This window comes from Aquarana catesbeiana, linkage group LG11, assembly GCF_042186555.1.
Source record: "Aquarana catesbeiana isolate 2022-GZ linkage group LG11, ASM4218655v1, whole genome shotgun sequence".
Classification (NCBI taxonomy): Eukaryota; Metazoa; Chordata; class Amphibia; order Anura; family Ranidae; genus Aquarana; species Aquarana catesbeiana.
The window spans coordinates 98,764,450-98,786,280 of NC_133334.1; positions in this window are offsets into that span (position 1 = coordinate 98,764,450).

Sequence of the window (21,831 nt, forward strand, 5' to 3'; positions counted from 1 at the left end):
TGTAAACAAACCAGCGTCACGTCAAGACGCCTGTTCCTCCCTTCCCTCTCTGTACCGATCAGTACAGTGCGAGGGGAGAGATTGCAGCAGCGCTGTGAGCACTAAAAATCCAGCCCACAGCGCTGCAATCAGTGCCAATAATCTGCAATACTCTGCAACACTGTGCAATACTCTGCACCACTGTGCAATACTCTGCAAATACTCTGCAACACTGTGCAATACTCTGCAAATACTCTGCAACACTGTGCAATACTCTGCAACACTTTGCAACACTGTGCAATACTCTGCAACACTGTGCAATACTCTGCAAATACTCTGCAACACTGTGCAATACTCTGCAAATACTCTGCAACACTGTGCAATACTCTGCAACACTGCAATACTCTTCAACACTCTGCCAATACTCGCCAATACTCTGCCAATACTTGCCAATACTCTGCCAATACTCGCCAATACTCTGCCAATACTTGCCAATACTCTGCAATAAATTTTAACAGGAACAAAGAATTTTTTTTTTTTTTTTACCAAATTTTCAGTCTTTTTTGATTTATAACACAAAAAAAAAAAACCCAGTGGTGATTAAATACCACCAAAAGAAAGCTCTATTTGTGGGGAAAAAAAGGACAACAACTTCTTACGGGTACAGTGTTGCATCACTGAGTAATTGTCATTCAAAGTGTGAGAGCACCGAAAGCTGAAAATTGGCCTGGTTAGACCCCTTTCACACTGGGGCGGTTTGCAGGCGGTATTGCGCTAAAAATACCGCCTGCAAACCGCCCCTAAACAGCCTCCGCTGTTTGTTCAGTGTGAAAGCCCGAGGGCTTTCACACTGAAGCGGTGCGCTGGCAGGACGGTGAAAAAAGTCCTGCAAACCGCTTCTTTGGAGCGGTGAAGGAGCGGTGTATTCACCGCTCCTAAACCGCTCCTGCCCATTGAAATCAATAGGACAGCGCGGCTATACCGCGGCAATACCGCGGCTATAGCCGCGCTGTACGAGTGATTTTAACCCTTTTTCGGCCGCCAGCGGGGGTTAAAACCGCACCGCTAGCGGCCGAATACAGCTGCAAGAACGACAGTACAGCAGCGCTAAAAATAGCGCTGTTGTACCGCCGACGCCCCCACTGCCCCAGTGTGAAAGGGGCCTTAGGAAGGGGGTTTAAGTGCCCAGTGGGCAAGTGGTTAATTCATTTTTTCTATTCAAAGCAAACTCTCTCTCTCCCTCTCCATCCATTTTCACATGCTTTATTTTGATGATAAATCACTTTGAAAAACACCCCCTAGCATTTCTGACCATGACCATCCTGAATAAGGGCAGATGATTCATGCAGTATTTACTTCCTGGAATCCATCTGCCCTTAGCTCAGAAAACCCCTCCTGAAGACTTCTAGGATGTATGACATCATTTGCTTAGGCCTGGAAACCAGGAAATAACTGAGGAAATGTAAAAAAAGTATAAAACAAGTACATATAATGTACGTTTGTATATTTTTAATAATGCTAGCAGCATAAGGATTAAAGGAGTCAATGTTGATTGAGAGATTGAAGTTCCACTTTAAAGTATTTCTAAAGCCAAAACTATGTTTTTTTTGTTCTGTTTTGTTCCGTTTTGGATAAAGTGTTAGTGAGTTAGAATCCCTGTAAGGCCCTATCAATATCTAAGTTCCCGCCAGGGAGATACACCTTCTTTATTTGCACTGGTGGTCAATAAAAGAAAAATCCCAAATTTTAGGTTATCACCAGAACAGGAAATAAAGGGGGAATCTTCCAATGTGGACAGTTGTTCTGGTTCCTGTTGAACAAACCACATACAGTGCTGTATGTCAGTACAGTAGTATGTAGTTTTTACATACAAGTAAGAAACGCAAGTAAGAGAAAGTGATTTGCTGTGGAGACCTGTACTGCTCCTGTTTTGTTTTTGTAGTGCAGGACCTGTTCTGTTCTACAAGGTAGTCATGGCTGTAGGTGCCAAGGTATCTTCTAGAATCCTTGACACTCCCCTGTGCTTCAAATAACAATTCTGCTCATGGAGCTTGAGTACTGTTGATTGAAGGACTGTGCAGGGAACATAAGAGGCCATTGGAGGCCTGGACCTTTACACTCTCTATAAAGCAGCAGCAGTCCTGATCTCCAGGGAGAGAATATCTTAAAGCAGCCTTTGTCAACCTTTTTAAAGATCCCTTGAAATGACTTTCTGGTCTCAGGAAATCCCTGCTAATAATTACTATATCTACAGCTTATGGTACCTTAGTGTAATGTTTAAAAGGAAGAATGTGTCTTACATTTTGGGTCAGTAGGAATAATCCCTGTTTAACCACTTGCTGACCGCCTCACACAGATATGCTGCGGCAGAATGGCACGGGCAGGCAAAATCACGTACCTGGTACGTGACCTGCCTCCCGTGCGCGGGGGGTCTGATCAGACCCCCCCTGTGCCAGAGGTGGCCGGCATTTGTTCCCGGGGGATTTGAGGTGAGGGGGAGGCCATCCATTCGTGGCCACCCCCTCGCGATCGCTCCCGGCGAATGAAATTCTTCCTCTGCCTCTCTAATGTAAACAGAGGCAGAGGAAGTGGTGTCATCTCTCCTCGAGCCGGTCTTTTTCATTCCGGCGCCGAGGAGAGAAGACATCAATGTGAGTTTGCACAACACTACACATACAGTAGAACACGCAGGCACACTTTTCACCCCCCAGTCACCCCCCGATCACCCCCCTGAACCCCCTGTCACAGTGACACCAATAGCAGTTTTTTTTTTGCATTTGTGTCAGTTTGTGACAGTTATAAGTGTTAGGGCAGTTAGGGTTAGCCCCCTTTAGGTCTGGGGTACCCCCCTTTAGGTCTAGGGTACCCCACTAACCCCCCCTAATAAAGGTTAACCCCTTGATCACCCTCCGTCGCCAGTGTCACTAAACGATCGTTTTTCTGATCGATGTATTAGTGACACAGGTGACGCTAGTTAGGGAGGTAAGTATATAGGTTCGCCGTCAGCGTTTTATAGCGACAGGGACCCCCATATACTACCTACTAAAGGTTTTAACCCCCTGATTGCCCCCTAGTTAACCCTTTCACCAGTGATCACCATATAATTGTTACGGGTGACGCTGGTTAGTTAGTTTGTTTTTTATAGTTTATTATAGTTTTAGGGCACCCGCCGTTTATTACCTCATAAAGGTTTAACCCTCTAATTGCCCGGCGGTGATATAAGTTAAGTTTTAGGGTCAGATAAGGTCTGCGTCGCCCCAGGCAGTGTCAGGTTAGTGCCAGTACTGCTAACACCCACGCACGCAGCATACACCTCCCTTAGTGCTATAGTATCTGAACGGATCGATATCTGATCCGATCAGATCTATACTCCCCAGCAGTTTAGGGTCCCCAAAAAAACGCAGTGTTAGCGGGATCAGCCCAGATACCTGCTAGCACCTGCGTTTTGCTCCTCGGCCCAGCCCTGCCCAGCCCACCCAAGTGCAGTATCGATCGATCACTGACACTTACAAAACACTAAGCACACATAACTGCAGCGTTCACAGAGTCAGGCCTGATCCCTGCGATCGCTAACAGTTTTTTGCTAGCGTTTTGAATCAGTCGCTAACAGTCAGGAGCTTTTTTGGCCTGTGAGTCTCACTAGTGTACCCCTAAATTTAGAGCCCAAAATGGCAAATCGAAGGTACACTAGTAAAGAGGCCTACATGTTTCTGCGCATGACAGATAGTGAACAGGAAGTCACCCATCTGTCAGATTCAGGCTCAGAATACGATCCTGTAGACGACAGCGGCTCCATGACAGATAGCTCTGACGACGGAGTTGTGGTCCCTGCCAAGGTCAGGCATACCAGACCCCAATCTTCTTCTTCTGTCCTTGAAGTGCAAGAACCGCAGGGCTCTCGTATGGAGCAGAGCAGTACTAGCGCCGCTATTCCTTCTGATGAACTGGCAAGCACCAGCGGCCTAGTACACCCTGGTGGTACATCCAGCACTGCAGTATCACGTGGTGACGTGGCGAGTCCCATAAGTGCAGTTCAAGCTGGCGAGGTGGCAAGCACAAGTAGTTTCCCGCTGCCACCAAGAAGAAGAACACAGGCCCATCGTGCCCATAGTGCCCTTCCTGCTGCATTCGCCAATCCGAATTGGGTACCCACCACTTCTGCAGCACCCGTACTTCCCCCATTCACTGGCCAACTTGGAATTCAGGTGGAAACAGTTGATTTAACGCCACTGGATTTTTATTCGCTGTTTTTCACCAAAGATCTCTATAGATCTATTGTGGACCAAAGCAATTTATACGCTGGTCACCACATCGCCGCTAATCCCCAGTCCTCCCTTACCAGAGACTGGAGACCAATTACGGTCTCCCAATTTAAGATCTTTCTGAGCCTTTCCCTCAACATGGGCATAACTAAAAAGAGTGAGTTGTGGTCATATTGGTCCACTGACCCAATTCACCATATGCCCTTGTTCTCTGCCTCCATGACCAGGGCACGATACGAGCAGATTTTGCGGTTCATGCACTTCAACAACAATGAACTCTGTCGTCCTCGTGGAGACCCTGAATACGATCGGCTCTACAAAATTCGGTCCCTCGTAAACCACTTCAACCAACGTTTTGCAGACTTGTTTACTCCCCATCAAGTTGTCTGCGTTAATGAGTCCCTGATTAAGTTTTCTGGCCACTTGTCATTCAAACAGTACCTTCCAAGCAAGCGTGCCAGATACGGGGTCAAGATGTATAAGCTCTGTGACAGGGCCACAGGCTGTACATGTGGTTTTATGGTTTACGAGGGCAAAGATAGTCACGTAGAGCTGACAAACTGCCCTGACTACATAGGAAGAGCTGGCAAGATAGTGTGGGACTTGGTGTCACCCTTATTCGGAAAGGGGTACCACTTGTACGTGGACAATTATTACATGAGCGTGCCACTTTTTAGTCACCTTTTTGATCATCAGATTGGAGCATGTGGCACCGTGCGACCTAATTGCCGGGGCTTTCCCCAGCGGCTTGTAGATTCCCGTCTTAGGCTGGGGGAGAGAGCCTGCTTGCAGTGTAATAATTTGCTCTGAAGTGGAGGGACAATAAGAATGTTTTCGTTCTTACCTCCCTTCATGCAGACATGACGGTCAAAATTACTATGGCGACTGGTGTTGTGGAGAAACCCCTCTGTGTCCACGAATATAACCAAAATATGGGAGGAGTGGACCTCAACGACCAGTTGTTGGCACCGTACCTAGTTGCCCGTAAGGCCAGACGCTGATACAAAAAAGTGTCTGTTTATTTATTTCAATTGGCTTTGCTGAACGCTTTGCTATACAGAGCTTCAGGACGGACTGGATCCTTCCTTAAATGCCAGGAAGAGATCGTCAGAGCCCTTCTGTTTCCAGACGGTGCTCCGCCTCACCTTTCGCAACCAAATGCAATAAGCCGGCTGCATGAGAGGCATTTTCTTTATGTCCTCCAGAGTACCCTTACCCAACGAGCCCCCCAAAAAAGATGTTGTGTCTGCAGCAAGCACGGATTTAGGCATGACACCCGGTATTATTGTCCCTTCTGTCCTGACAATCCTGGTCTTTGCATTGGTGAATGTTTTGAACGCTACCATACACTAGTTGAGTATTAGCGTAGGGTACAGCACTGCACAGACTAGAACACACTTTCACAGGGTCTCCCAAGATGCTATCGCATTTTGAGAGACCCAAACCTGGTACCAGTTACAAAAGTTAAAGTTACAAAAAAAAGTAAAAAAAAAAAAAAAAAAACACAAAAAAATATAAAATACTAAAAACCAAAAATAGTTGTCGTTTTATTGTTCTCTCTCTCTATTCTCTCTCTATTGTTCTGCTCTTTTTTACTGTATTCTATTCTGCAATGTTTTACTGTTGTTATGTTTTTATCATGTTTGGTAACCATTTTTTTGTTTTCAGTTACGCCATTCAGCTGCAGAGCGGATTTATTCATCTTGACAGCAACAGCGTTTGCTCCCATGACACATAAAGCCGTGACTTCAGCGCTGTCGGAGGTGATTTCACCACCACAGTTACATACTTCAGCATATATGCCGAAGTGTGGGGGCAGCAGTGGGTGGAGGAGCGATTTGCTCCTGCCTTTTGCGGGAGGATGCCCCCATGCTTCGGCATATATATATTTTAGGCACAGGTTGCGTTTAAATGTTTTATTTTTTACTATTTTTTTTTTGTATTTGCTTTGCAGGTATAGTAAGTCTTACTGTTATACTGTAATGTTACTTTGTTTTATTGTTAACCATCATTTGTTTAGCAGGTACGCCATTCAGCTGCAGAGCGGATTTATTTATCTTGACAGCAACAGTGTTTGCTCCCACGATACATAAAGCCGTGACTCCAGCGCTGTCGGAGGTGATTTCACCACCACAGTTACATACTTCAGCCTATATGCCGAAGCGTGGGGGCAGCAGTGGGTGGAGGAGCGATTTGCTCCTACCTTTTGCGGGAGGATGCCCCCATGCTTCGGCATATATAAACGGTGCATGTATGCCCATCATTAGAAGTGGGTGGATGAAGGGAGGTATTCTAATGGTGGGCATACCCACCGATCAATCTCTTTTTTTTGTTCAGCCCACAGGCTGCATGAAAAAAAGTTTACAATATATGCCCAACAAGGACCAGCAACATACTGGTAAGTTGCTGGACTTTGAGTGATTATACCAGAATGATGCCTGCAGGTTTAGGTATCATCTTGGTATCATTCTTTTCAGCCAGCGGTCGGCTTTCATGTAAAAGCAATCCTAGTGGCTAATTAGCCTCTAGACTGCTTTTACAAGCAGTGGGAAGGAATGCCCCCCCAACAGGGAACCTGATCAGAGACCAGAATGGCTCCAATCATCTCTATGGCCTAAGAAACCGGAAGCTACAAGCATTTCATGACTTAGATTTCGCCGGATGTAAACAGCGCCATTGGGAAATTGGGAAAGCATTTTATCACACTGATCTTGGTGTGGTCAGATGCTTTGAGGGCAGAGGAGAGATCTAGGTTCTAATAGACCCAAATTTTTTCAAAAAAGAGTACCTGTCACTACCTATTGCTGTCATAGGGGATATTTACATTAACTGAGATAACAATAAAAATGATTAAAAAAATGAAAAAATGAATGGAACAGTTTAAAAATAAGATAAAAAAGCAAAAAAATAATAAAGAAAAAAAAAAAGCACCCCTGTCCCCCCCTGCTCTCACGCAAAGGCGAACGCAAGCGTCAGTCTGGCGTCAAATGTAAACAGCAATTGCACCATGCATGTGAGGTTTCACCGCGAAGGTCAGATCGAGGGCAGTAATTTTAGCAGTAGACCTCCTCTGTAAATCTAAAGTGGTAACCTGTAAAGGCTTTTAAAGGCTTTTAAAAATGTATTTACTTTGTCGCCACTGCACGTTTGTGCACAATTTTAAAGCATGCCATGTTTGGTATCCATGTACTCGGCCTAAGATCATCTTTTTTATTTCATCAAACATTTGGGCAATATAGTGTGTTTTAGTGCATTAAAATTTTAAAAAGTGTGTTTTTTCCCAAAAAAATGCGTTTGAAAAATCGCTGCGCAGATACTGTGTGAAAAAAAAAAATGAAACACCCATCATTTTAATCTGTAGGACATTTGCTTTAAAAAAAATATATAATGTTTGGGGGTTCAAAATAATTTTCTTGCAAAAAAAATACATTTTTCATGTAAACAAAAAGTGTCAGAAAGGGCTTTGTCTTGTGGTTAGAAGAGTGGGTGATGTGTGACATAAGCTTCTAAATGTTGTGCATAAAATGCCAGGACAGTTCAAACCCCCCCCCCCAAATGATCCCATTTTGGAAAGTAGACACCCCAAGCTATTTGCTAAGAGGCATGTCGAGTCCATGGTATATTTTATATGGTGACACAAGTTGCGGGAAAAAGACAATTTTTTTTTTTTTTTCACAAAGTTGTCACTAAATTATATATTGCTCAAACATGCCATGGGAATATGTGAAATTACACCCCAAAATACATTTTGTTGCTTCTCCTGAGTACGGGGATACCACATGTGTGATACTTTTTGGGAGCCTAGCTGCGTACGGGACCCCGAAAACCAAGCACCGCCTTCAGGCTTTCTAAGGGCGTAAATTTTTGATTTCACTCTTCACTGCCTATCACAGTTTTGGAGGCCATGGAATGCCCAGGTGGCACAAACCCCGTCCAAATGACCCTATTTTGGAAAGTAGACACCCCAAGCTATTTGCTGAGAGGTATAGTGAGTATTTTGCAGACCTCACTTTTTTTCACAAAGTTTTGAAAATTGAAAAAAGAAAAAAAAATTTTCTTGTCTTTCTTCATTTTTAAAAACAAATGAGAGCTGCATAATACTCACCATGCCTCTCAGCAAATAGCTTGGGGTGTCCACTTTCCAAAATGGGGTCATTTGGGGGGGGTGTGCTATCTTGGCATTTTATGGCCTTCGAAACTGTGATAGGTAGTGAGGAGTGAATCAAAAATTTACGCCCTTAGAAATCCTGAAGGCGGTGATTGGTTTTCGGGGCCCCGTATAAAGCTAGGCTCCCAAAAAGTCCCACACATGTGGTATCCCCATACTCAGGAGAAGCAGCTGAATGTATTTTGGGGTGTAATCCCACATATGCCCATGGCATGTTTGAGCAATATATCATTTAGTGACAACTTTGTGCAAAAAAAAAAAAATTGGTCACTTTCCCGCAACTTGTGTCAAAATATAAAATATTCCATGGACTCAACATGCCTCTCAGCAAATAGCTTGGGGTGTCTACTTTCCAAAATGGGGTCATTTGTGGGGGGGGTTTGCCATCTGGGCATTGTATGGCCTTCAAAACTGTGATAGGTAGTGAGGAGTGAAATCAAACCTTTATGCCCTTAGAAATCCTGAAGTCGGTGCTTGGTTTTCGGGGCCCCGTACGCTGCTAGGCTCCCAAAAAGTCCCACACATGTGGTATCCCCGTACTCAGGAGAAGCAGCAGAATGTATTTTGGGGTGCAATCCCACATATGCCCATGGCGTGTTTGAGCAATATATCATTTAGTGACAACTTTGTGCAAAAAAAAAGAAAAAAAAAAGTTTGTAATTTTCCCGCAACTTGTGTCAAAATATAAAATATTCCATGGACTCAACATGCCTCTCAGCAAATATCTTGGGGTGTCTACTTTCCAAAATGGGGTCATTTGGGGGGGGGTTGTGCCATCTGGGCATTTTATGGCCTTTAAAACTGTGATAGGTAGTGAGGAGTGAAATCAAAAATGGACGCCCTTAGGAATCCTGAAGGCGGTGCTTGGTTCTCGGGGGCCCCGTACGCAGCTAGGCTCCCAAAAAGTCCCACACATGTGGTATTCCCATACTCAGGAGAAGCAGCTAAATGTATTTTGGGGTGCAATTCCACATATGCCCATGGCCTGTGTGAGCAATATATCATTTAGTGACAACTTTTGTATGTTTTGTTTTTTTCGTCATTATTCAATCACTTGGGACAAAAAAAATGAATTTTCGATGGGCTCAACATGCATCTCAGCAATTTCCTTGGGGTGTCTACTTTCCAAAATGGGGTCATTTGGGGGGGGAGGGTTGTACTGCCCTGCCATTTTAGCACCTCAAGAAATGAGATAGGCAGTCATAAACTAAAAGCTGTGTAAATTCCAGAAAATGTACCCTAGTTTGTAGACGCTATAACTTTTGCGCAAACCAATAAATATACGCTTATTGACATTTTTTTTTACCAAAGACATGTGGCCGAATACATTTTGGCCTAAATGTATGACTAAAATTGAGTTTATTGGATTTTTTTTATAACAAAAAGTAGAAAATATAATTTTTTTTCAAAATTTTCGGTCTTTTTCCCTTTATAGCGCAAAAAATAAAAAGGACGCAAATTTCGTTTGGGTACATCATTGCATGACTGTGCAATTAGCAGTTAAAGCGACGCAGTGCCAAATTGTAAAAAGTGCTCTTGTCAGGAAGGGGGTAAATCCTTCCGGGGCTGAAGTGGTTAAAGGTAGCTAAAAAGATCATTGGTGTTAATAGTTGCTCATCTGAGAGATAGATGTTGTTCATTGCACAAGGAACCCCTAGCAACATTTGGAGATAATTTTTTTCACTAATCATTTTTTTCACTGATTTATTAGCACTATTTTATTCATCTTATTGTTTCTTAGGCACAAAAGTTTTTTCCTTTTCAACATCTGGAGGAACCCTGGCAAAGAAAGACTGTTTTAGAGGATTAAATTCCAAACAAATGTAGTGGGTGTCTGGAACTATGCGTCTTGGCATCCAGAACAGTGCCAAATGATGCTATGAGCTTGGTATAAGGCATACAATGACTATTGCTAATGAAATGTGGGACTCGGAACAAGCCGGAAATTAATAACGTTGGAAAGAGGATGACAGAGTAGCCTGGAACAAGGGTAGGTGTGCCCAGAAAGTAGGCCACTGCTTTTCCTGCCAAGCTCATGTCACTACAGTAGGGACTTGGAGGTCATTGGGAAGATCCCCTGAGCTCAGTGGGGAACACAGGAGATTGATACTTGGTTCCTGCCTGGGTTCCAGGAAATACATTTCAAAGTGATTTCTCAAAAATAAATAAATAAATAAAGCAAAAAAGCAGGGCAAAATGGATGGATGGCCGGCCAAGTTTGCTTTGAACATTGAAAATAAATTAAAGTTTTGCAGTTTTTGGTGCTCGGATACAGTTGGGATCCAGAGGTAAGTATTTATTGTCTTCTCTCCAAATAAGTGGTAAATTGGAAGTTTTTTCTTATGTAAATGGATTACTTTAAGTTTCTCTTCATGGTCATTTGTGCATTATCTATGATAAAGAAATAGCAATATGGGTGTATAGGACTTCCGAGACACTACCAAACAAAAGATAAGGTTCTTTTTTATAGAAATATCACATTTAGGTACAAATACATCAATATCCAGCTAGTCAACACAAACAATAGTGCAGTTTCCAGAGATAAAGTAGTTGGGTAATGAAATATTTGTACCTGTCTGTACTATATTGAATATATCTATCAGAATATTTTTCTGTTAGTGCCTAGTCAGCCAGTGATTTTTTAGAGTTCAACTTTTGTTATAATAAAAAAAACTTTATATGAAAAGAACCTTAACCTTTGACTGGAGGTGCCTCAAAAGTCCCTTATACCTATAGCACTATTCCCTTATCATAGTTATTATTGGGGATGTTGCTACCTTATTCAGGCTAAAGTCACACCTTATTTGTTTTATTCTTGCATATTAGAATGTGAGTAGCGTGACATTTTTAAGATTTCATGTTGCAAAATTACGTATTACCCCATGGCTCATCAAAGTAGAGAGTTGCTACAGATGTCGTCTATAGTAAGTACATCATATGATATCAGGAAGTGTATGTTTATGTGTAAATACACTAAATAATAGCAAGACAAAGGGAAACATTGCACAAGGATATGGCAAATTTAGAAGAGGAGTGACAAATGTGTGTTCAATGACACTTATGAAGAGGAATTTCTGTCTTCTCTCCAAGATTATTTAACCATTTATTGTGAATAAGATGAAATTAATATTGTTAAGACTGTAATTCATGAGAAAGCAATATTCAAACGGAAGGGAAATTATTATTTTGAGAATGTCATAGAGGCCAGCCAGCAATGAAAAGGTGATTAATTAAAGTAGAACTCTGGGGAAAATGTAAAGTTACCTATGCAGTGCAGTAGGATTCCCATCACCTAAACTGCAATGATCACTTTTTTTTCTAGGGTACCATAAAAAGTAGTCAGTGCACTGTGTTGTAAGCAGACCTTCAACATCCTCATTTACAATTTAGGTCTGCTGGTAGATGATGTCACAGCACCTGTGGCCAAGGAGAAGCAGCTTAAGAGTTTTAGGTGCATGGGTAGAAGGAAGCTTGTAGGAGTGAGGGATAAAGTAAGTAAGACTAATTTTTAATGGTACCCTAGGAATAAAAAAACACTTAAAACGTTTGTTACCCCAACACTTCATATTCCTGATATGTGCCTGCTGTACCATGTATTTGTATGAGAAAGTATCCAATTCTCTTTGTATTGCTTCATTTGTGTGAAATCAGTGGTGTTCCTCCTAGTCCACTTACTCTCCTATAAAACACTGACCACACTAAGCAGGTGAGCACACCGCGGTCAGTTCTCTTGCTATGCTGGGAACTCGGTCTGCTCTCCTCCATCGATCAGACATGTCCTGGCACTCCCCCCATACAGCCAAACCCTGGGAAGCTCAGTGTGCTGCTGTTTCTCCTCCCCCCAGCTCTTATGCAGCTGAGAAGAGAGGGAATGTGATAACTAATAAAAATGGGAAAAAGGTATTTATATAAAAAAAAAATGATATCTATACAAAAATGTTTTGCATTTCATTTCTATTTTAAATTGAATTGGTTGTTTTACAAGGTGATTATTTACAATCACTTTAATCTTTGCAGTGCAGGGGTATCCCCATTGCAAGAGAAGTTTGCAGCTTTAACCCAAATATTGCAAAACTTTTCACTGTATTCATTTATGCACCACAGAAGAGAGCGTAGCTTTTTCAGTACTTCAGGCTCATAATCCAGACCCCTTTGCTAGAAAACATATGTGTCTTGAATGAAAACTAGGCTGTAAAGGTAGACATAAGAAAAAGGGAGGGGGTAGAGGAGAATTAAACCTATTTGTTATCCTTGCTGAGATACCGGTAAGTAGTTAAATGGTTTGGAGGGAGAGGGAGACGTGGGGTCGGGGACAAAAGGAACTAAGTAAGGTGGGGTAAGGAAGGGGGAAGAAGAGGAGGGGGAGGTCAAAAGGAATAGGGGTCCCTAGGGAGGAGCAAGGTCTGTATTTCCTATGTAACCTGTAGGTCATGGAAATAGGAGTGAGTCATCAAAGTCCGGGGGCAGGAAGTGAATAATCCAGGGTCTCCATAGTTTTTCGTCAGCAGAAACTTTGTCCAGAAGGGCTGCCTCAATCTTGGCACAGACCATTGCTTGAGTGATTCTGTGCTTCATCGCTAATATGCATAGAGAAGGGGTTTTCCAGGCTTTAGCAATGCTCTGCTTGGCTACAGAGGTGTTGAATAGGAGGAGTTTGAATTGGCGGTGGGTTACAGCCAAGGGTTTGTTGTTCAGAAGAGCTATTGTGGGGTCAGGTGGTAATGGTGTCGAATAGGGCAGAGAGAATCTTCAATACTTTGGTCCAGAATGCTTGCACTGTGGGGCATTCCCACCAAATGTGTACATGTGTGCCAGGTGCGGCACAGCTTCGAAAGCAATGTGGGGAATATTGGGGGGAGAATTTGGCAATCCTGGCAGGGACCAGACACCATCTGATGAGCACTTTGTAGTTGGTCTCCAAAGCTACAATATTGGGTGAGGCCAATTTAGTCGCCTGCCATATATGTGCCCAATCAGCTGGATCACTATTAATGTATTCTTAACTTAGAAAAGTACTTTCTATTGCTGTCAGTCTTCATCCCACTTCCTATTATAGGATGGCTACATTCATTCTCCATGGTCCTGCTGTATGCCATCCTCTCTTGCTTGCTCCCAAGATGAACTAGGAACTATGATATATAAACTGGTGGAATGTGTAGTGTGCATAGAGTAGAGAACATTACCACAACTACTGTATCTTGCACTGCTTCTTTCAAACAATCAAAAGTGAGAGACAAAAATAAGAGGTTTGGGAGCTCATGGAGGATGGTACAAGGAAGCAGAAAAATGCAGCAAGAAACTATTTAAATTGATTGTAAGGCCATTAAGTAGTGAATGTGTACATATAATGTTTGGAGAATAAGCATAATGTTTAGCGTTACTTTAGGCATACAGCTTGGTCCAATACCTACTCCATTCTGTGACTGAACAATGAAAGACTGGCAGCTCATCATATGGGGGTAGTGTAGTAATATAGAAATACAGATTAGCAAACTCACAGGGGTTATAACCTTTCCTTACTCCATCCAAAATGAAGAAAAGTTTTGCCTATAGTTCTACTTTAAAATGACAAATGGGTTAGGATAGTGCTAAATATAACGTAAGAGGCTTATACAATTAAAGTAGTGCAGTGACCTGGAGTACAGTAACTTCTGTACACATAGACTTCTAGAATAAGTAAAAATGTAAAAAAAAAGTTTGGAGGTGGGGGGTAAAAGTCCAGTAGTCTGTACAAAATAGTATCAGCCTGTGCTAATTTTGGTGCATGTAATCATCTCATCATCTCAGCCCCATCCTTTCAAATTTTTGGGTAACCCTGTTGCTGGTAAGTAAGTTTTTCCAGTTTAATACAGTAGTAGAACTAAACGTTTGGGTTTTTTTTTTCTTAAATAACAAACATGCCTATACTTTCCTGCTCTTTGCAATGGTTTTGCACAGAGCAGCCCTGATCCTCCTCTTGTGGGGTCCCCCACTGGCACCTCAGGCCCCTCCTCTTCATCGGGTGCACCCACGGAAAGCCGCTTTGCATGGGGGCATGCGGGCTCGCTGCTGAGTCCTCCCCTGCTGCATCCATTAACACAGACAGCGGGACTCGACCCCATCCCCCGCTCCCATGTCAAAACTTTTGATTGACAGCAGTGGGAGCCAATGGCTCCTGCTGCTGTCAATCTGTCCAATGAAGAGAGCAACAACAGCTGGAGCTGCTGCCTTCATGCACAACGCAGGATCGGATCGGGCTTAGGTACGAAAAAGAGGGGGGGTCTGTGGGGGAGCTGCAGCACAGACTTTTTACCTTAACGCAAAGAATGTATTAAGGTAAAAAACCTTAAGGCTTTACAACCACTTTAACTTCCTTAATTCATATATTGATAGTGGAAGATAAAAAATAAATTCACATATTGGCCACCAGCTTTCCAGCCAAGAATAGGAGACTACTGATAGCTGCAGGCAGATGTTGATTGTCAGTTGGTAGTTCAAAGAGGACAAGGAAGCAAGTTTTTTTCAAGCTATATACCATGCATCTTACTAAATTCAGTGTTGTGCTGTCAATATTGAAACAAGTTGGGGTAACACCAAAGCATATGTAGCAAATTGCCCATTTCACTGTGGCTTCTAGAACAAGAGGTAGAGTCCCTCTGAGCAAAATGATGAAGTCACTGCTAGGTTCTGTAGACCCTGCATTAAATAGCTGGGTATTCCCAGCTGACATGTGAATGTAAACGAAGAGGCAGGGAAAGTGTTGAAAAAAAAGTGGTGTGGGGTTTCCACTCCCAGATTTCATACCAGTTGCCCCCTACAAAAAAAAGCCGGGGTCCCCCTCCATACCAGACTCTTATCTAAGCATGCAGCCTGTCAAGCCAGAAAAGAGAGTAGAGGATCATGCACCCATCCTCCTGAATCATACCAGGCCACATGCAATCAACATGGGGGGTATCTTGCGAGGGAGATCCACATAGCAAAGCACCTTGTCCCCATGATGATGGGCAAAATAGCCTCTTCCCTACAGTCTTAAAAGAAAGTAGCCCTGAGTGGGAGCTGTAACATTTAGCAGTGGCAATAACATACTGCTAAATAGATCACTTCTAATTTTTTATATTCATTAAATGGTTGGACCGTGAGATAATTAAAGTAATACTAAACACACATTCTCACTTCTCTTTCTACAGTATATGTGGATGATGGCACTGTGATTATTTTAGTAAAAAAAAACAAAACATCTAAGTGCCTTTTTTCCTATGTGATATACAGCTGTCACGTGGTACGGCTCTTCCCCAGCCTGCCTGCAGGGAAACAGTGGCAGGAGAAGCTTCTAGTCCTCTGCTGCTGGTCACATGTTCAAAATAATAAAAACAATAGTTTCAATACATAGTAAAATAAGTAAACAATATCAATAAACTGTTTTAAATTGGCATTCCATTATATATTTGAAATCAAATCTTTAATATTTTGTGAAAATAACATGGTGTGGGCAGATTTCTCCCAGTCACAGGCTGTGTCACGCCCCTCCAGCCTGTGTCTTAGAATAAGAGGGAGGTGAAGCCACCATTAATCTACATGTAATATCCCACTGCCATAGTGTGGAGTTCTTTAGTGGGCATGGTGGAGGAGGGAGGGAGTGGACTGTCATTTACCACTGTATATACACCCAGAAGTGTGATTCTATAGTCACTTGGGCTACTCAGACGTGATAGGGAGGAAATGCTCAGCATAGCAACTCATTGAAAACTAAGCATGTGCAGAGAAATCCCTAGCTGAATTGGGGACATGAACAGAAAGTGGAGATAGAGAGCAGCCGGATCAACCAGGTTTTTTGCAGAATACAGGTAACGAATCTCATAGTGACTGGGTGAGTATGAACAGCATGTAATACACTATTTATTGATAGTTTTCTATGATGTGGGTTAGTGGCACTATATTGTTTTTTGTAAATGGACTTTAATATCATATATCATTTCTTATGTGATATTTATCACATTTTGGATTTTGCAGTATTTACCACACACTTTTGTTTTATGAATTGAAAATTGTTTTATCACATGTGATATTTAACTGCAACAGGTTACATGACTTAAATATTGCATGTGATGTGGCTTAGTGAATTGAGCCCTGGATGATGCTTTTGGTGGTTGGGAGTGAGACCAGGGGAATATTTTGCAAGATAGTGTTCATCAATGATTTAGCCAATAACTTGCTCCCTTTTGGATCTACAGGTAAGAGAAGTAGAAAATACTTGAGTGAGTGGAGTAGAGCAGTATAGATATGAGATATGACTCCTTGTTTGGCTATAGTATTAAAAATTGTTGTGAATAATACAGCCTTTTGGAGATTGAAAGGGCAAAGTCTTGGCTGTACTTGTGATATTGCAAGTATTGGTAAAAGTGTGTTTTAGGAATAAAGCATCTTTTAGCTGCTGAAAGGATTTCAGGATATTGTTAATAAAGATGTGCTTATGTTTATAATCCCCAGTGCTTTCAAGAGCTCAAAGGTTCTCAGTTTGTTGATCTCAGGATTTTCCCATAGGGGAGTGTAAGATTTGGAACTGGTATAATACAATAAACTCATCGGGACTTTTTTATACGGAGTAGGGTAGTGGAAGACTGTAACTTAAACAAGAGATTCATTTCAAAAGCTGGGATCAAAGATTCTGCTACATGTATATGTAGCATAAATGCATGAGTGGGATCAACTTTTCTTTATTGGCCTTTTTTAGCTGCAACTGTTCTGTGATATAATATAGTCATGTGTTAAGTAGTGTTAACCTCTCCAGAGGTTTAAGCTTTTGCCCTCAGGCAAATTTCGATTTGTTTGAGGTTATCACCGATATACAACTTTTCATGCGGAAACTGCTACTAAAATGCATGTATGACAAAAATGATGTAGATTTTGACACCACAGATTGGTCCAAGTACAGCATGAAGGAATTTAAAGATCTACGCGACCTCATACTTCTTTTTCAAAAAAACAACACAGTAGAATTAATTGATCAGATTGACCTCAACAAAATATTTGAGGACATAAATGAATCTACACTTTTTTTGATGGTTCCCACTACCTCCAGGTACAAGGCGTAGCGATGGGGACATGTTGTGCCCCATCCTACACCAACCTATACCTGGGGGAGTGGGAACGATCCCTTCTCAGCAGCGAGGACCTTGTCAAGTAGGGGTGCTGAAATTAATCGTTGCATCGATGCATTGCGATTTGGGTGTCCCTGATGTGGCATTGATGCATAAGGACCGGAAAATCGATTGCGGGTGACGCCCGAGAGGGGCGGGACGGGCCGGGAGTCACATGTATCCTACTACTGTGAAATTCAGTATGAAGTGACATAGTTTTTTAAACAGCACATACAGTGAGGCACATCATCCATTGTAATACAACATTTATTAAAATAAAGTAAGTTTAACAACAGTAAGTAGACAGTAGAGTACAAATGTGTACTCTACTTACACCTCTCGCTCCGTGCTGACAGGTCCCTGGCTATCCTGTGCACATTCCACTGTTAACTCCTAGTGTGCTGGAAGGTGCAAACAGGAATGCCAAGGAACTGTCAGCACCAGTGGTGGCCCGTGCATTGTGGGGGGGTTAGTGAAGTGATGGTTACATTTAATGGGCACAGGTGGCTGCATTTGACGGGCACAAGTGGCTGCGTTTGACGGGCACAGGTGGCTGCGTTTGACGGGCACAAGTGGCTGCGTTTGACGGGCACAGGTGGCTGCATTTGATGGGCACAGGTGGCTGTGTTTGATGGGCACAAGTGGCTGCATTTGACGGGCACAGGTGGCTGCGTTTGACGGGCACAGGTAGCTGCGTTTGACGGGCACAAGTGGCTGCATTTGAGGGGCACAAGTGGCTGTGTTTGATGGGCACAAGTTGCTGCGTTTGACGGGCACAGGTGGCTGCGTTTGACGGGCACAGGTGGCTGCATATGACGAGCACAAGTGGCTGCGTTTGATGGGCACAGGTGGCTACATTTGATGGGCACAAGTGGCTGCGTTTTACGGACACAGGTGGCTGTGTTTGATGGCCACAAGTGGCTGCGTTTAATGGGCACAAGTGGCTGCATTTGACGGGCACAGGTGGCTGTGTTTGACGGGCACAAGTGGCTGTGTTTGATGGGCACAGGTGGCTGTGTTTGATGGGCACAGGTGGCTGCGTTTGACGGGCACAGTGGCTGCAGTTGACGGGCACAGTGGCTGCATTTGATGGGCACAGTGGCTGCGTTTGATGGTGGAGGTTCAGTATTTTTCAGTTTGTTTGCGCCCCCCCCAAAAATTTTGAGCACCAGCTGCCACTGGTCAGCACAGAGACAGTACAGGGAACTTGACAGGGCTGTTTGTCATCTGTGGATTGTACTCCCTCCTGACCTCCCAGCAGCAGTGTGTGTGATTGCCTGTACCCTGCAGTGCACCGGATTACTGCACTTTTTACGGGAGTGAGGTTATTTTTAATTCAAAGCGGAGTTCCAGTCAATTTTTTGTTTATTAAAAGTCAGCAGCTACAAAAAGTGTATCGTTTGACTTTTAATAAAAAGACACTCACCTGTCCCACAATCCAGCGACGTAGGCCACCCAAACCCTCCCTTCTCTCCCCTGCCTGTCCACAGCGCTGGCAATACTACTGTGGGCATCCGGCTGTGACAGCTTCACAGCCAGGTGCACATGTCTCACTGCACTGTCCTGCATAGCCGGGCAATCTTTTGGGAACTGTGGCGTCCCAAGCGGAAGCGGGAGCTCGTCGGTAATCATGATGCATCATGATGCATCATGATGCATTGCGGAATCGAGACGAATCGTTGACCAGATAATCGTAATCGAATCGAATCGTGAGACCAGTGAAGATGCGCACCTCTACTGTCGAGTATATGAGCCATGCTCCGATACATCGATGACGTCTTCTTTGTCTGGGAGTAACTAGAAGCAACCATGAAGGAGTTCTTTCACAAGATCAACATTAATGATTTGAATTTAAAATTCACAATGGTACATGATAAGAACACCATCACATTCCTTGATGTTCAAGTATTCTATAACTCTGAAAGAAAACTATGCAGCACTCTGTTCCGAAAGAGTACGGCCAGGAACACTGACAGTTTTCATCCTACTTTATTGAAAAAACCATCCCGTATGGACAATATCTGTGACTCCGCAGAAATTGTTTTACCGACACCCTCTTCAAAAAGGAAACAGTCAAACTCAAAGATAGGCTATTAGAGAGAGGCTACAGCCGTTCCTGCTTACGTAAAGCATATACTAGAACGGCTGTAAAGTCTCGAAATGAACTTCTCTTCAAATCCATCTCTAAAAAAGCTTCAGATTGTGATCCAACTAGGATAATTTTGTGCTTTTCAAAACAACACAAACAAATTAAAGAAATCATTCAACACCACTGGACAATACTGATGGACGATTCAAAAGTCCAAATGTTTATTTCCAATGTCCCCTCTATTACATTCAAAAGAGCCACATTGGTAAAGGACAGACTAGTTCAAAGTTAATACAAGGGGGAGTCCAGGAAGGAGCACTGCCCAGCATGGGGTTCTTTTCCTTGTGGCCACTACTCCTACTGCCCCCTCATTAGGAGAGAAAAGACGTTTCTTCTCCCTGATGGGGAAGCTTTTCTACCCATCCACTTTGCTAATTGCCAGACTTGTGGACTGGTCCACATGATGGTAAGTGAATGCCAAACACATATACAGCATGCAGATAGGAAATCGATACTTACCTCTTGGTAGACATGTAGCCTTTAAACACAACTATAAAATGCCAAAAGTTTCCTTCACCGCCCTCGATCGAGTACACATTCCCGATAGGGGTGGCGATTGGAACAAAATTATTTTGCAACGAGAGCAGAGATGGATCTTCAGGTTACAGGCAACTGTGTATCCCAGCCTGAATGAGTCCATCTCTTTTGCTCCATTGTTTCAGGGTTTTGTATCAGGCAAGACACAATAAGATTATGATAAAGCAAAATATATAGGATACCATACCTCTTTAAATAATATTGTATAATAACAGGTATATATATTCATTGAACATATACACAGTTTAAGTTGTAGTAACTTAAAAAAATGATTTATCCTGTAATACAAAATGTCTTTTAATTATTTAAATTGGAGGTTGTCAATTATTGTATATTTTTGGTTGCAGATCCTGGCAGTAACGTGACACACCCCTCGGCACCAATGGGCTGTAGTTCTGGACCTTTTGGCTTCATGGCAGGAGTGGGGGAAATGCGATTCCACCGTCTTCCCTACACCATGCTCCACGTGGCAGCCATGCCCAGTTTTAGTCACTAGGGTGAGCACTATCCTGCCGGCAGCATCCCGAGATCACTCCGGACATTCGTGACGAGCTGCACATACGCGATAGGTCGGCATGCATGGCATGTTGTGATGTCATGCGTTTTTGCGGCAGAAGTGATGACAATAGTTGGAGGCATATGCCTTCCGGAATGCTGGGGAACCCATGCGGTGGCAGCACATCAGTGGCCTGAGTGCTTCCACCTGGGGGGGGGAGGGAGGAGGAGAGGATGCTGACCAATCGGGCACCACATACAAACTACAGGTTACACACATAAGCTATATGGCATGAGGATCTCATTAAGATCCCATGCAACAACTAAGACGGATGCATACTAACATCACTTGGCTAAAAGTGAGTAACAATTCAACCCGATCGTTGTGCCTGACTGCTTAGCAGTCAGGATAGATTACCCTTATCAATTAATTAACCAAAACTAATCCACATTTTGATCATCAGGTTCTTCTGGCCTCTTTCCCTTAATGTCATTTTTGCTTTTTCAAGCCTGATACTACCCTTCATTTGCAATCTGAAGGTTCACTTCAATTATATAAAAAGTTCAAGGTAAATTATGTCACTTGTACTTATTTCCCATTTTTTTTACTTCTATACATTTTTTATATTTTTTTTTTTTGTTTTGATTGCCCCTATCAGCACATTTCAATCAATTTGACACCATTCACTTTCTTTCACATAATCACACCAGCATGACTCATGCAATCTCTTCCTTTTCAGTTTTTCACCTTTAATTGCATAATATTCACTCACTCACACATAGCACATTATTTATTGAGTTTGTAATTAAGCAAAACATCCCTTTCACAACACAAAATGATCTTGCCAATACGTTTTTTTTATTTTCATTTTGTATGTTTTTACCACACCTACAACATTTTTAAGTAACACATATGGATAGCCTATATATCATGATACAGAAATCATACACTACTCTTTATTTATTATTAATCATCTCAATCTATCACTCCTTGGCACATTAATAATAAAAATAAGTCATACATCTTTATAATTTCTCTTTTTTTATTCCGTTTTAATCGTATAAACACATACATAAAATATTCTTCTAAAATCCTAAAGAATTATACTAATGCGGCTTTCCTTT